We start from the raw sequence: 14,406 nt of genomic DNA, 5'->3' as shown, positions 1-14,406 counted from the left end.
AAAGAACTTGAATACATAAGATTTTACATGATTTTCCAAATAAAAATACTGAAAGAAGGAAATCCTAAACTAAACTCCTAAGAAGCTCATAAATGACATAGAGTAAAGATAGGAAATAGAAGTGCATAAAGTAAACCTAGAACATCATAACTAGAATGTAAAGCCTGCCATGCAGGAAAGTAAAAGAACGGGAAATCCTAAGGCTAATGGGGCACTCTAAGGCCACTACTCCTCATGAGATGTTGGGGGTTGGTCCTATGCTCTTGGTTGTGGCATGGGAACCCCGAACTAGAGGGCCAAGTCCTTCAGTTGTTGCTCCACAGCTGCGACCAGCTCATCGAGAAGGCAGTAGCTCTGGTCCACATTCTCCAGGCGGTTGTCCCTCCACCTAAGAATGTTATTGGTGGCATCCAGATGCTCCATCACATCATTCAGTCCATACCCCCATGGTCCCCTAGAGGAAGAGGCCACATAATCCCCATTGTTCTCAAAGGTGGTGGTGGAAAGACCCCGGGATTAGGAGGAATGACATCATCCTGACCTTCAGGTCCACCCCCTAGGTTGCCCTCCGCATCCATGGGCTGCTGGTTATCCTCCTCCTCCTCAGTCACCTCGTTGAGGTCTATGGTCGTCTTCTTGAGGGACTCCTGATTGAAGTTGATCACATCAACCCCTAAGGAGGAATGACATCACCCTGACCTTCAAATCCACCCCTAGGTTGCCCTCCACATCCATGGGCTGCTGGTTATCCTTCTCCTTTTCCTCCTCAGTCAACTCGTCGAGGTCTATGGTCAACTTCTTAAGGGACTCCTAATTGAAGTTGATCACATCAACCCCCAAGGCCTCCTCCTCAAAATTTAGCTCAAAGTGATCAAACATCCTGGTCAGCAGCTTGCCATAACAAAGATTCCCAGCCCTATGATCCTTAGCCTTCACCATAATAATATAGGGAAGGTTGAGTTGAACTCCCATGTAAGCACAATAAGTAACATATGCCTGCAGTATGGACACCTTGTTATAGTGACCCCCAGTAGGAAGAATGTTCAGTTGAATAATCCTATAGGTGACCTTGGGTGTAGCACGGTAGTTGTGGAGTGGTGCCATCCAAATGCCTGTTTGGTCAACAACCTATCCATCTCAGCTTGGACATCAGGATTCTGGAAGTCATAGGAAGGTGTCCTAGGAGGACAGTAGGCCAGCTCCCCAGTATTGGACACCCTTAGTATTTTTACAAGCTCCACCATGTTGAAGGAGATGTCAACCCCACTCACCTCGAAGTGATACGCATGTTCTCAGTACCACAGTTCTCACACTTGAGGTTGCTGTAGAAGTACCTCATGAGCAAGGTATAGTAAAGCCTATCCAGCTTCAAGATGCAATACCAGTTGATCTCATCCAACCTTTGATGGATACGGAACCGAAGAAAGTCCCTCACACAGACATACTTGCTGGGCTCGACGTTCTTATCCTCGAAAGCATCCCAACGAGCTTGTTCAACCACTGGTAGGAACCATTGGTGGTCATACATCTCCTCCGGCGGGAAAATGCATGGCTGATTCATGGCGGTACGATGGGTGGAAGCTCAACATCCCGACATTGTTGCAAGAGAATAAGTAGCTAGGGTTTTAGAGATCAAAACCTAGGTTAGAGATTGAAAAACCGGCAAAAAACCATTATTTCTAGGTTAGAACCGAAGAAAAACTCACCGTGGTCTCGTGTGCGGCGAAGATCAGATGCAAAAATGCGTGAAAATGACGGATAATGGCTAGGGCAGCTTTCCTTGGTTGTTTCCTCTCTTGCTCCACAGAAAAGAATCAAGTTTTGCGAGTGAGGAATGAGCCACGGCTCTATTTATCGCACTCTGGGAGTCACTAGAAACAAGACCAACAGAAACACTGGGCAGGAACCAGTGGGGTGTTTCTGGTGGAAATTTTTTACGGAGTTTAGCCTCTGTTTGTGTCACCGGAAACAATAGACCTATTTTCGATGGACATTCCAGTGAGAGTCGAGATTTTTATTTTATTTTATTTTGTGCATATGCTCTTATGTTATGTTCCTATGTGGGCCCCCTATGCATGTTCAATGGCATAACATGCTTATTTCGTATATGTGATTGACTAATGGGAATTCCTTAATAGGAATTATTTCCTATCGAAGCACCCGATTGAACTAGAATTCGTCGCCTCCTGCTTCGCCTCCTCGGAATAGAGGCAGACCACCCAATATACCTTTGGCCCCACTAATTCACACTGCACAAGATGTTATCGCAATGATGGACAACATAATGTAGGGATGGAGCAGAGATAGGCACAATTTATGGCCAGAATTGATAATCAGATCTAGGCTGCTATGGAAGCCAGGAATGCACCTCCTACACCTCCCACTCCACCGGTGCCAGCTCCTGTACATGCTGGCCTATCTACCTTTCCCACACCTGATGGGCCACAGGGGCACATGAATGTGTGGGCTGACCTCACAAAGATGATGGAGAGTGATGGGTGGTACGGATGAACAGAAAATATTGTGTGTGGGCTATCAGCTCCAAATTGAGGCGGACGCTTGGTGGAGGTCCACTGAACTATTTTGAGGGATACCAATCCCAATCCCACCTGGGAGGATTTCATGGAGACATTCTTCGGGAACTACTTCCACAAGAGCTTCATTGACAAAAGAGAGAGTGAATTCTCAGCTTTAGTGCAGGGATCCAGATCTGTATTGGAGTACCAACTGAGGCATGAGGAGCTGTACTACTTTGCTCCTGAACACATCAAGAATGGTAGGGTTAAGGCCAAAAAGTTTAAAAAGCGGTTGAGGCCTAGTATTAGTTCGACAATTGTCGGGCTTAAGTTGCAGACTTATGCTGTAGTTGTGCAAGTGGTTAAGTCTATTGAGAACCGGCATCGGGACAAGTTTACTGCACAATAGGGAATGGGGAAGAGACCAATGGGGACAACAGAGTCTAGGGGAACTTGTAACATTTTCGGGGGACCATATCTCAGCCCATCTCCAATTCAGTTCAGAAAGTCAGAAGCAAGTCAGACTTCCCAATCTTCTTGATCCAGCAGTGTGTCTCAATCTGTGGGATCGAACCCTCGATGCTTTCACTATGATCATCTAGGCCACTTGGCTAGGACATGCCCTCATCGTCAGCTAGGTGATGCACCTTATACATTACCCCTAGACCCCAGCAACTTACCCAGCTAGTCGACCACTACAGTCACAATCGGGCAACAGGCCACAGGGACGCGTGTTTGCTATGATAGCAGAGGATGCAGAGGATGCTCCAGGTGTGGTGACAGGTACCCTGTTGATTTCATTATTGCCTGCACATATATTTTTTGACTTTGAAGCATTCACCAGAAAGATGGGGATTCTATCCAAGAGCTTGACTCAATGCCTAGTAGTTAGTACTCCCACACGAAGTGTGGTAGGTTTGAGTTTAGTATAAGAGCCTCGTCCGGTAATTATTAGTAAACATGACCTGATTGCACACTTAATCGAGTTGGACATGACTAACTTCGATGTGATCCTAGGGATGGACTTGTTGTCCACTTACAAAGCCAGTGTGCTATATGCAGAGAAGATTATCTTCTGTCACACTCTGCCTCTAATAGGCCAAGACATACAACACTGGACCCATAATTACACTACTAAAGATTAGAGTTCATATATACATGTACAGTCCAACAATATGATACTTTACATAAGCTCCAGTGCTAATTAAGTGATAAGATATATTTACAATTGTCCAGGTGAGAATTACATACCTTACATAAAGAGAATATTTACACAGTTTACAATATCTCAGTAGTAGACTTTATACATCAGAGTATGCATCAGTGGAAATATATACACAAAAGACATAGGAATAGTATATCCTATTCCTCAGAAGAACTGGCCTCCATAGGCATAGTCGTCGCATCCGCAGTCGGGTCCATGTTCGATTTCATCTTCTTGAAGATTGGCCAAGTCATCCATGGCCACTGTCTCATGATCAGAGTAGGAAGTTGACAAAATACTAGCCTTGACATCTAGAAGGAGTAAATAAAGGGGGTGAGCTCATCATGCTCGGTGAGGGGGTGGGGGCAAGCAAGCAAACACATTACAAATGATGCAATGTATGCTCCACACCTTATATGATGCGCATGAGTTCATTTAACATTACACTACTTTCTAGTCCATTACTAAGTCTGAGTGTAGTGGTATAGTGTTATGCAACGTAGGTGGTATTCCCTGCCCTGTATGTTGGGCCTCAAGAATACAAGCTTGTTGTAGGCAGGAGTCAGCCAGTCCCAGAAAGAACCTCCATCCCCTATCTAACCCCTAGGTTAGTAACCCCAGGCAGGAAAGTGTACAGTACATCATACCCTACTGCTTCCCTTTCTGAGTACAATATGTCGTACCATGGAAGTGTACTGTTGATCAGGCATCCATGGGTCAGGATTAGTCAGTACCTATCCCCCTACTGACAAAGGGCTATAGCACTCGGGTGGTGATGTCCTAGCCCACAATTTCTACATGATGCATATCAAACATCAACCATTCACAACACAACCAATAACTGCAAGGCACTCACAAGTGTCCCGTCTTACTTGTCTTACCTTCTTTCAGCTATCAGATTTGCCAAGGCAATATCACAGTAATAATATTCATAATATGCACACAACAGTATGCATGATATACAAGCAAAATAAAATATTTGAAACACTCCATAAAACAAGTCAAGGCACCTACTCACCTTGGTGTCCAACTTCCAGAAAATTCAGTTCTTTGGTTTAATTAGGTGCTCTCACTGCAACTTATTTTCCTATTTCACAAGATATTCCAAATCATTATTTATAATAAAATATAAATCCTATAATTCTATCCTCAATTTTCCTAAGTATATCCTAGTTCCTAATTTTGGTTCGACATTTGACTATCCTTCCCTGTACAGTCTAGGTTTCCCTAACTTTGTTTAGTATTGGGGTTACTTGTGTTACATGTAGGGAACCACTAGTGGGTCCCATATTTGATCAGAGGTTCTTAGCAACCTATTCAAGATCACAAAACCCAAAGGCTATCCTCCATTCCCATAGGGTCCATGTTATTTTAAATCTTAAGAACACAGTTCCTAGCACAGGGTTCAAGGCATGTTGACCTGTTACACCGTAAAATACTGAAACCCTCTCCAAGGTCCAATTAATTACCCTAGGTCTTACATATCTCATTCGACAGAAATTTCAGTAATTAATTAAGAATTGAGACATTTTTGCTGAATTGGATCATTGCCCCTAATTTGGTTACTTAATTAGGGTTGGATACAGTGTTACAGTCATAGAATCTATGTTCCAGCCCTAATTAGACTTGTAATAAAATTTTAGGAAAGAGTTTAACTATATTCTCATAAAAATCTCAATTCCAATATGGAATAAACTTTTGTCCTAAGCCTTTTGGTAGAGTTCTACCTAATCAGCCCCATTCCAGCTTCAACTACATAGAATTCTGCTGAAATAATGAAAACCCTTTGCTCTAGGGTTGATAAGGACAAATTCCTTACTAACCCTAGTCCCTGATTCTTCCAAAATTTAGGGTTTTTCTTACTGGGAAGGGATTCTGCTCATAGGGATTCCTTGGAAACCCTTAATTGGCAAAAACACTGACCCTAACTATCAAATCCATGTAGAATTACCTATTTAACTCTAAATTAATCACCTAACTAGGTCAACTTAATAGTGTTACAGTGATGGAATCTATATTCTAACCCCAGTCAAGCTTGGCAATGAATTTCAAGAAGAATTTCAAACCAATCCTTATAAATTCCAAATTCTGAAATTGAATAAAATTATGCTCATAGGTTCTAGCTGAATTTCCTACTTGATTAGCCCTATTCCAACCCTGGTTGCATAGAATTTCACTGGGGTAGTGAAAACCCTATATTCTAGGGTTTACAGGGATGTGTTTTATTCAATTAAATCTTTGAACCCTTACTGAAATTAGAGTTTCTTATATAGGATAGTAATTCAGTTCTTATAGACTTGATTACAATCCCTAATTCAGCTGGAACTACTAACCCTATTAAAATTCATAAAATTCATTGTTATGCTGGGTAGAATTCCTACCTAACCACAAAATTGTCTAGTTGCTGTCTCAAAAGTAGTAATTCTCTCTCGATCTCCTCTTCTTCCCTTCTTTCCTTCTTTCCTTCTTTCCTTCTTTCCTTCTTTCCTTCTTTCCTTCTCCATTCTTCTTCTTCTTCTCCTCCTCCTTACTGTGACAGCAGCCAACAAAAATAAGGGTTGCTTCTCAGCCCTTAATCCCTTATATATAAGGCAGCCCAAACAGACCTAAGGGTATGTTTGGGTGGCCCTCTTAAGTTAATATAACTAAGGTTTGTTTGGCTAGCTCTCTTTTAAGTTACTTAATATAACTGGTTTTGGGTTAACATTTTATAATCTAACTTAGGAAATTCTGATTTCTAGGATAAAAGGTGATTTAGGACCACCAAACATACCTCCATCTATGGGCAAATGGGTAAAAATTTTACTGCAGAGAAGTGGGCCCCACAACACACAAACCCTAACATCTGCATATAATACCTAATTAAACTAATATGTAATTAAATTTGTAAAATTTAATTTCCCTTTTTATTTATTGGCGTAAAATATATATTTTGTATCTCAATTAGGTCTCTTTCCATAGGGGTATAATGGGAAATTGCACAATAAAGGTGTAGGCCCCACAGTGCAGAAACCTAAAAAATACATTTTGCCATACAAAACTGGCTGGCCGGTTTGGACCTACCTGTTTGGGTGGGATCATACCAACACTAATGCACCAGATCCCATCAAAACTTCGCAGTTAAGTGTCCTTAGCCAAGAGTTGTACAAGGATGGGTGACCCCCTGGAAAATCCTTGTGCTGCACCCCCCCTTTTTTTTCCTATACTTAGTCTTATAATTAACTTTACCTCTTTGTCCACACCTCGTGATGAGTTCCCCAGTGATATTGGCAGGCTGAACAGGAGCAAGTGGGGTCACTTCTGCCTTCTTGACACTCCACAGCTACCAACCATACCGGCATTGACTTCCTTTGCTCTTTCTTCTTGCTTGACCACAAATCGGTGTATAAGTATTAGATTAAGGTATTATATCTTTAGACCCCGTGATGAAGAAGAGTTCACCTTTGTAGGAGATAAACCCAAGAAACACAAGAGGATCATTGTGTCAGCTCCAATTGAAGAAGCTACTAGATTAAGGGTGTCAGGACTACTTAGCATCTATGACGGATACTGTGATAGTGGTTAGACCATTGACCGAGTTAGATGTGGTAAGGGAGTTTCCCGATGTATTCTCAAATTATTTGATGAGATTGCCCCCAAAATGAGAGACAGATTTTGTGATAGACTTACTCCAGGGTCGGCAGCTGTGTCAGAAGCCCCTTACTGCATGGCCCCTATAGAGTTGAAGGAGTTACAAGTACAACTACAAGATCTTTTGAAGAAGGGATTCATTAGACCTAGTGTGTCCCTGTGGGGAGCACTGATACTATTCGTCAAAAAGAAGGATGGAAGTATGAGAATGTGCATTGATTACCGAGAACTTAACAAGCCAACCATCAAGAGCTGGTATCATTTGCCAAGGATTAATGATCTATTTGATCAGTTGCAGGGTGCTAAAGTATTTTCCAAGATTGACCTTAGATTGGGCTACCACTAGCTCAAGATCAACGTTAATGATGTTAGTAAGACAACTTTTAGATCTCGATATGGACACTACGAGTTCTTAGTAATGTTTTTCGGATTGACCAACGCACTAGCTGCATCATGGACTTGATGAATCGGGTATTCTAGGATGTTTTGGATAAGTTTATGATTGTTTTCATTGATGACATCTTGGTATATTCCAACAGTGCAAAGGAACACGCCATCCACCTAAGACTAGTATTGTAATATCTAAGAAGAAGCGACTCTACGCCAAGTTCAGCAAGTGCGAGTTCTGACTTTCACAAGCGGCTCTCCTAGGCCACATTGTCTCAGATAAGGGTATAAAGGTTGACCTAGGGAAAGTAAAGGCAGTTTTGGAGTGCGACAGTCCCAAGAGTGTGGCAGACATCCATAGTTCTCTGGATTGGCCACATAATACAAAAGGTTTATTGAGAACTTCTCCCACATTTAGGGACCAGTGGCCCGACTTACACGAAAGGATGTGAAATCTCAGTGGCCTGATGGTTGTGAGAAAAGTTTCAAAGAGCTAAGACAAAGGTTGGTATCAACTATGATATTGACTATACCAACCGGTACATGTGGCATGATTATGTATAATGATGCCTCCAAACTGGGATTAGGTTGTATGCTAATGCAACATACGAAAGTCATTACTTATGCATCCCGTCAATTGAAGGATTATGAGAAGAACTACCCCACCCATGATTTGGAATTGGTAGCCATAGTTTTGGCCTTGAAAATTTGGTAGCACTACTTGTATGGTGAGAAGAGTGAGATATGCAGTGACCATAAGAGCATTAAGTACTTAACTCAGAAGGAATTCAATATGAGACAGAGGCATTGGTTAGAACTGATGAAGGACTTTGACTGTACTATCCATTACCATTGAGGGAAGGCTAATGTAGTAGCCAATGCACTTAGTAGGAAATCTCAGGCACTGACTCTTGCTTCACTGACCACCAATGAGCGTCTGATCGGAGAGGCTTGGAAATTGGATTTGGAACTATTAGTTGAAGGTGTCACCTTGTCACTATCGATATTGGTGGTGTAGCCTAGCCTAGTGAACTGGGTCACTATAACTCAGGTTACTGATGCAGAGTTGCAAAAGTTGGTATCACACATCAAGGGAGGGAAACAGAAGGACCAAGATTTCTCCTTAACTAATGAGGGAATCCTCAAGTTTAAGGGAAGGTTCTGATTGCCCGGTGATGGTGACTTAAGAGATACTATTTTAAGGGAAGCACAGAGCTCTCCATACTCCATTCACCCTAGCATCACCAAGATGTACAAGGACCTAAAAGGTTCCTACTGGTGGAAAGGAATGAAGAATGATGTAGCAACTCATGTGTCTAGGTGCCTCACTTGTCAGCAAGTCAAGGTAGAGAGACTGAGACCCCATGGGTTACTACAATCAATACTTATTTTGGAGTGGAAATGGGAGAACATCAGTATGGAATTTGTCATAGGATTGCCCTGCACTAGTATGGGCATGGATGCTATTTGGGTAGTTGTTGACTGATTAGGTAAAGCAGCTCACTTCATTATGATAAAGGTCACCTTCTCCATTGAAAAGCTAGCCAAGTTGTATATGGACAATATCATTCGTCTGCATGGTGTACTCGTTAATATCATCTCTGATTGAGATCCTAGATTTACTTCTAGAGATGTGTGCAGAAGGCTATCGGTACATAGCTGAACTTCAGTACGACATTTCACCCATAGACCGATGAGCAATCAGAGAGGACTATTCCGACTTTGGAGGACATGCTTTGGGCCTGTGCCCTTGATATGAGTTATAGTTGGGACAAACACGTCTCACTTATCCAGTTCTCCTACAACAACTATCAATCACCATCAGTATGTCCCCATTCGAAGCACACTATAGTAGGAAATGTCAGACTCCTCTTTATTGGGACGAAGCCGGTGAGCAGCATATGTAAGGCCTGAACTTGATACAGGCCACTAGTGAGAAGGTGGGTGTGATCATAAAGAGAATTAAAAAAGCTCATACCAGACAAAAGTATTATGCAGATGTCATAAGGAAGCATTTGGATTTTGATGTGGGAGGCAAAGTATTATTGCAGATCTCCCTAGTAAAAGGGGTGATGCGGTTCAGCAAGAAGGGAAAGCTGAGTCCTAAGTTTAAGGGACCATATGATGTGTTGGAGAGAATAGGATTGAGGGTGTACAGGATAGCCCTACCACAGAGTTGGAGGGTATACATAATGTCTTCCATGTATCAATGTTGAGGAAGTACATCTCCAACCCAACTCATGTCCTGACTTACATACCACGTGTGTTGAACGAAGATCTTGCTTATATAGAGTACCCTGAGAAGATTGTTGATCGGAAGGACCACATCCTCTATAATCATATTGCTTCTTTCATCAAGGTGAAGTGGATGAACCACCTGGAACAGGAAGCATCCTGGGAGCACGAAGATGAGATGAAGAAGCAGTACCTCGAGTTATTTGACTTACCTGGTATGTTCAATTTAATGACGAAATTCTTGTAAGGCGGGGGGAATGATACACCTGTGCCCAAACCTGGTAAAATTTGAACATTTGTGATAGGTCTTGGGCCAGAGGTAGGAAGTACCAATGGGTTCTGGCTTGCGACATCTCACTGTCAAAAAGGGAGTGATGACCCTACTTGCCCTTACATCTCTTGCCTATCCAACTGGAAGGGATTTAAACCTTCCGACCCTAAGCGGTAAGTGATCTAGCACTTCCCCACTCGAGTCCTGACACATAGTGGAAATTTGCAGAAGACCTTATACACATCCTAGGGCAACCCCTTTAGTGAATGGCCACAAGTGGATTGCAAGCTGTCAAGGCACATCACTGATTTGGCCATCGAAAATAGTTGGGGCTGAATCCGGTGGCTCCCTGGGCTGAAAATGGCTTTGATGCCCGTGGGCCCCATTACTCGTATAATGGCCAGCTCCGAATAACCTCTCACACTACCTTGCACCCTTCCCCATGAATTGTACACCCTATAGTCTATGGAGATGGGCCCATGTGTCCCGAACGATGAATCAACCCACTTGAGTCCCGGACATGTGTCCAACCAAATGGACCCTAAGGTCCTTACTTACTATATATAGGAGAAGTGAGTTCATTTCTCACTTCTCATTTGTCAAAACGTGGGAGTGGGAGAGAAGAGAGAAGAAAGGAAGAAGAATAAGAAGGAGAAGAAGGAAGAGAAGCTTGGGGAGCTTCCGGCTATGCACAGGAGCTTTCGGCTATGCACACACTTGTCGGTTGCCACCAAAGGTAGGTGCTACCTTTCCCAAACCCTCTTTCCCCTTCATTTGGGTTTTTGGACTTCGAGAAAATTAGGGAATCACCAAGTTGGACGGGTGAACCTCGACCCCGACACTTCTCGGAGGTTGGGAGAGTGTGCATCACACTCCCTCATGTGTTTGCCGAGCTCAAGCCCCCACAACATTTTTCACCAAATAGGGAGTTAGGGTTTCAATCGTTTGATTGCCATATCACGTAAACAACTCGGTGAAAATTTGATTTATTTGGCTTAAATGAGAGGTGGGAAGACCCCTACAACCTCTATGGATTGAATCCCAACGATTGGGCCCGAGCGGACAAACCCTAAAATGGTGGCACATTTCTGGGTTTACCATCGGAAACAACCATTGGAAACACATAGGGTGAATCTGGTGGGGGTGTTTCCTATGAACGAAACGCTCTTAATGAACTTCTACTAAGGCCAATGGAAACAACAGACCTATTTTCGGTGACACAAGTCTTGTTTCCGATGACCTATTTTCGGTGACATGTCCAGTACTATCAAAATTGACTGTACTTGTACCTTCTGGTGCAGACCTTGTCGGTCCCCCTCTGGTGTTTTCGACACTCGTTGATGCCCATTTACCCTTGTACCTAGGACAGAAACAAGCACATAATGGTGAGGTCTAACGTGAGTTGATATTGGTTGACAACTTGGCATTTCACCTGTTTGACCTACAACTAATGTGAGTGGTGGTTGACTTTAATTTTCAGAATGTTTAATATTTTAGGATTGTGTATATATTATAGAGATCCTGTATTGATTCTTTAATTACTTAAATGATTATGTGAATTGTTTAACATGCCGTGATGTATTTAAATTGTATAATATATGTCAATTTGGAATTGACTATATGTTGTGAAATGTGTGACTGGATCCAGTGTGGCCGAGGTGGTTCCAATACCGTGTTCACTGTGTGGATGATTACATCATGCATTGGGTGTGCATTAGAGTTGGCTATAGTTGTGGATGCACTTGTTGCTGCTGGTGATTCTGGTATTGTGTACTCTAAGGCTATACTTGGATATGGGTGTGATGTATTCCGGTATTACAAATCCCATATTTAATTGCTTATATGCTAGATAGGCTTGGACATGGATGTGATGTGGACGATGGTTGATTCCTGTATCGTTTGCCATACTATTGGTATCATTATGCAAGGCATGTAGTATATTGTGGTTAGGTTACATTCCCTATGCTACGGCCCCTTTCAAACAGGGGGTAAGGTGTTGAATAACCCAACTGTGGTATGTTCGATGAACCTTTTCGGAATGCCACTTTCGCGGTACAATGTGATTGTTGCCGGAGGCAGAAACTAGTTTGGCATGGCCAATGGTCATTCCGGTGCCGTGACCATAAGGAGGGGGTTATCGGGGGTTTGTTGGGTGACCGATGTGGGAGTTCCGGAACCAGGGATAAAACTTAATGCATCGTAGTAGCATGAACCCGACTTAGTCGTATGTTAGGTGGTTTAATATAAAATGAATTCATCATTTGCATCATGGACTATATGTATATGCTTGCATAAATCCCATGTAATACCCTAATCTGATTTTACACCTCTACTTGTGTACAAGCAAGAAGCCAGAGTAGAGGAAACCAATGCTAACTTGGATGGTAGCGGTAGAGTGCTAAGAGAACAGGAGTGACCCCATTTTCTCTTGTCAAGCCTGTCAACATCACTGGAAAGCTCACCAGGAAGTATGGGCAAAAAAGTAATTTCCTACTTTATAAGGGGCTAGGCATAAAAGGGAAGCATGATAGGTCATAGGGGGCTGAAAAAAATGGTCAAAGTGGCGGGTGCAAACTGGCCAGCCAGTTTTGCTTGGCAGAATGTATTTTTTTGGTTTTAGCACTATGGGGCCCACACCTCTATTGTGCAATTCCTCATTATATCCCTATGGAAGACCTAATTGAGGTATAAAATACATATTTTTTGCCAATAAATAAAAAGGGAAATTAAATTTACAAATATAGTTACATATTAGTTTAATTAGGTATTATATGCAATTTTCTGGGTTTTTGTATTGTGGGGTCCACACCTCTGCTGTGTAAATCCCCATTCTACCTCTATGTAAAGAGGCCCAAATGAGGTATAAAATGCACATTTTAATTTCAGCAAATAAATGGGGAAAAATAATTTATGAATTTAATTACATATTAGTTAATTAAGTAATATATAGTTATATATAGAGAATTAGACTAAGGTCAACCTCTATTTGGGCTGCCTTATATAAAGGGAAATAAGGGATGTAATTCACCCCTAAATCGTTGGCTGCTGAAAACAATAAGGAAAGAAGAAGGAAAAGAGAAGGAAAGGAAGGAAGGCTATTGCTGGACCATTGCTGCAATAGGTGAGTTTTATTACTCAATACAGTAGGAAGAATTCAGTAATTAAGCAAAATTGGTAGCTAGGTTTTAGGGTTTTACTCAGTTGAAGGTTGTAGTTAAGTCCCAATAAATTGAATATCTTCCCAATAGAAGAAGCCCTAAATTTTGGAGGGCTTAGGGACTGAAATTTGTTAGAAAATTGTCCCTGTAAACCCTAAAGTATAGGGTTTCTATTATTCCAATAGCATTCTGGGTAATTGAGAATAAATTAGGACTAATTAGGTGAAACTTTATCAAAGCCCTAGAACAGAAATTTATTTTAGGTTTTATTACTATGACAATTTAGTTAATTCTTTCCTTGGAACCTGTAATGAGTTTAATTTGGGCATGAATCTAATTCCGTAATCTTAAACCCTTGCTTTCAACCCTTACTCATAGATTGTTTAATTCAGTAGAATGGATTAAAACCAAGTTGGATTCCTGAAATTTTTATATAATTAATAGGGTAAAGCTTGGATTATAGTCCATAGGAACCCAAAAATGGGTCAACATGGAATCCAGTCCATTTTCTATTGATTCACTATGCCTAATAGAAACACAGAATAGGGATGTAGTCCAATTTGGGCCGTACAATATAGAGTACTCCAAGTACAATGGGCTGGTAGAATCAAATTCTGCAAAAAATAGGGAACAGACAGGTCCCGACTGACCAGCCGGTTGCTACCTAGGAAACCCGCCAATTTGGGTTCCAGTGGCCAGTTCTGTTGTACCATTGGTCAGCATGCCTTGGACCCTATGTGGGAACTGTGTACATGAAAGTTTCAATGAAATGGAACCCAAGGAGGTAGAGTACAATGTTTGGACTACTGATGTGACTCTAGGACATTTTACCTAAGTGCGGGACCCACTAGTGGTTCCCTACATGTAACCCCATAAGTAAAGGAATTTGGGAAACCTAGACTGTGTAGGAAAGAATAGTCAAATGTCCCACTAAATTGGGAATATGGATTATATACTTAGGTAGATTTGGGTAGATTGTAGGATTTTTATTTTATAAATAATAAT

At 41.9% G+C, this 14,406-nt stretch overlaps 1 pseudogene; it reads left to right on the top strand.

The window, feature by feature from the left end:
- Positions 1-6,789: 6,789 nt before the first annotated feature.
- LOC122062309 lies at positions 6,790-6,908 on the top strand (annotated as a pseudogene).
- The last annotated feature ends 7,498 nt before the right edge of the window (positions 6,909-14,406 follow it).

This window comes from Macadamia integrifolia, unplaced genomic scaffold, assembly GCF_013358625.1.
Source record: "Macadamia integrifolia cultivar HAES 741 unplaced genomic scaffold, SCU_Mint_v3 scaffold100, whole genome shotgun sequence".
NCBI lineage: Eukaryota > Viridiplantae > Streptophyta > Magnoliopsida > Proteales > Proteaceae > Macadamia > Macadamia integrifolia.
Note: the sequence above shows the minus strand (reverse complement) of the source record. Positions and strands in the feature narration are given on the sequence as shown.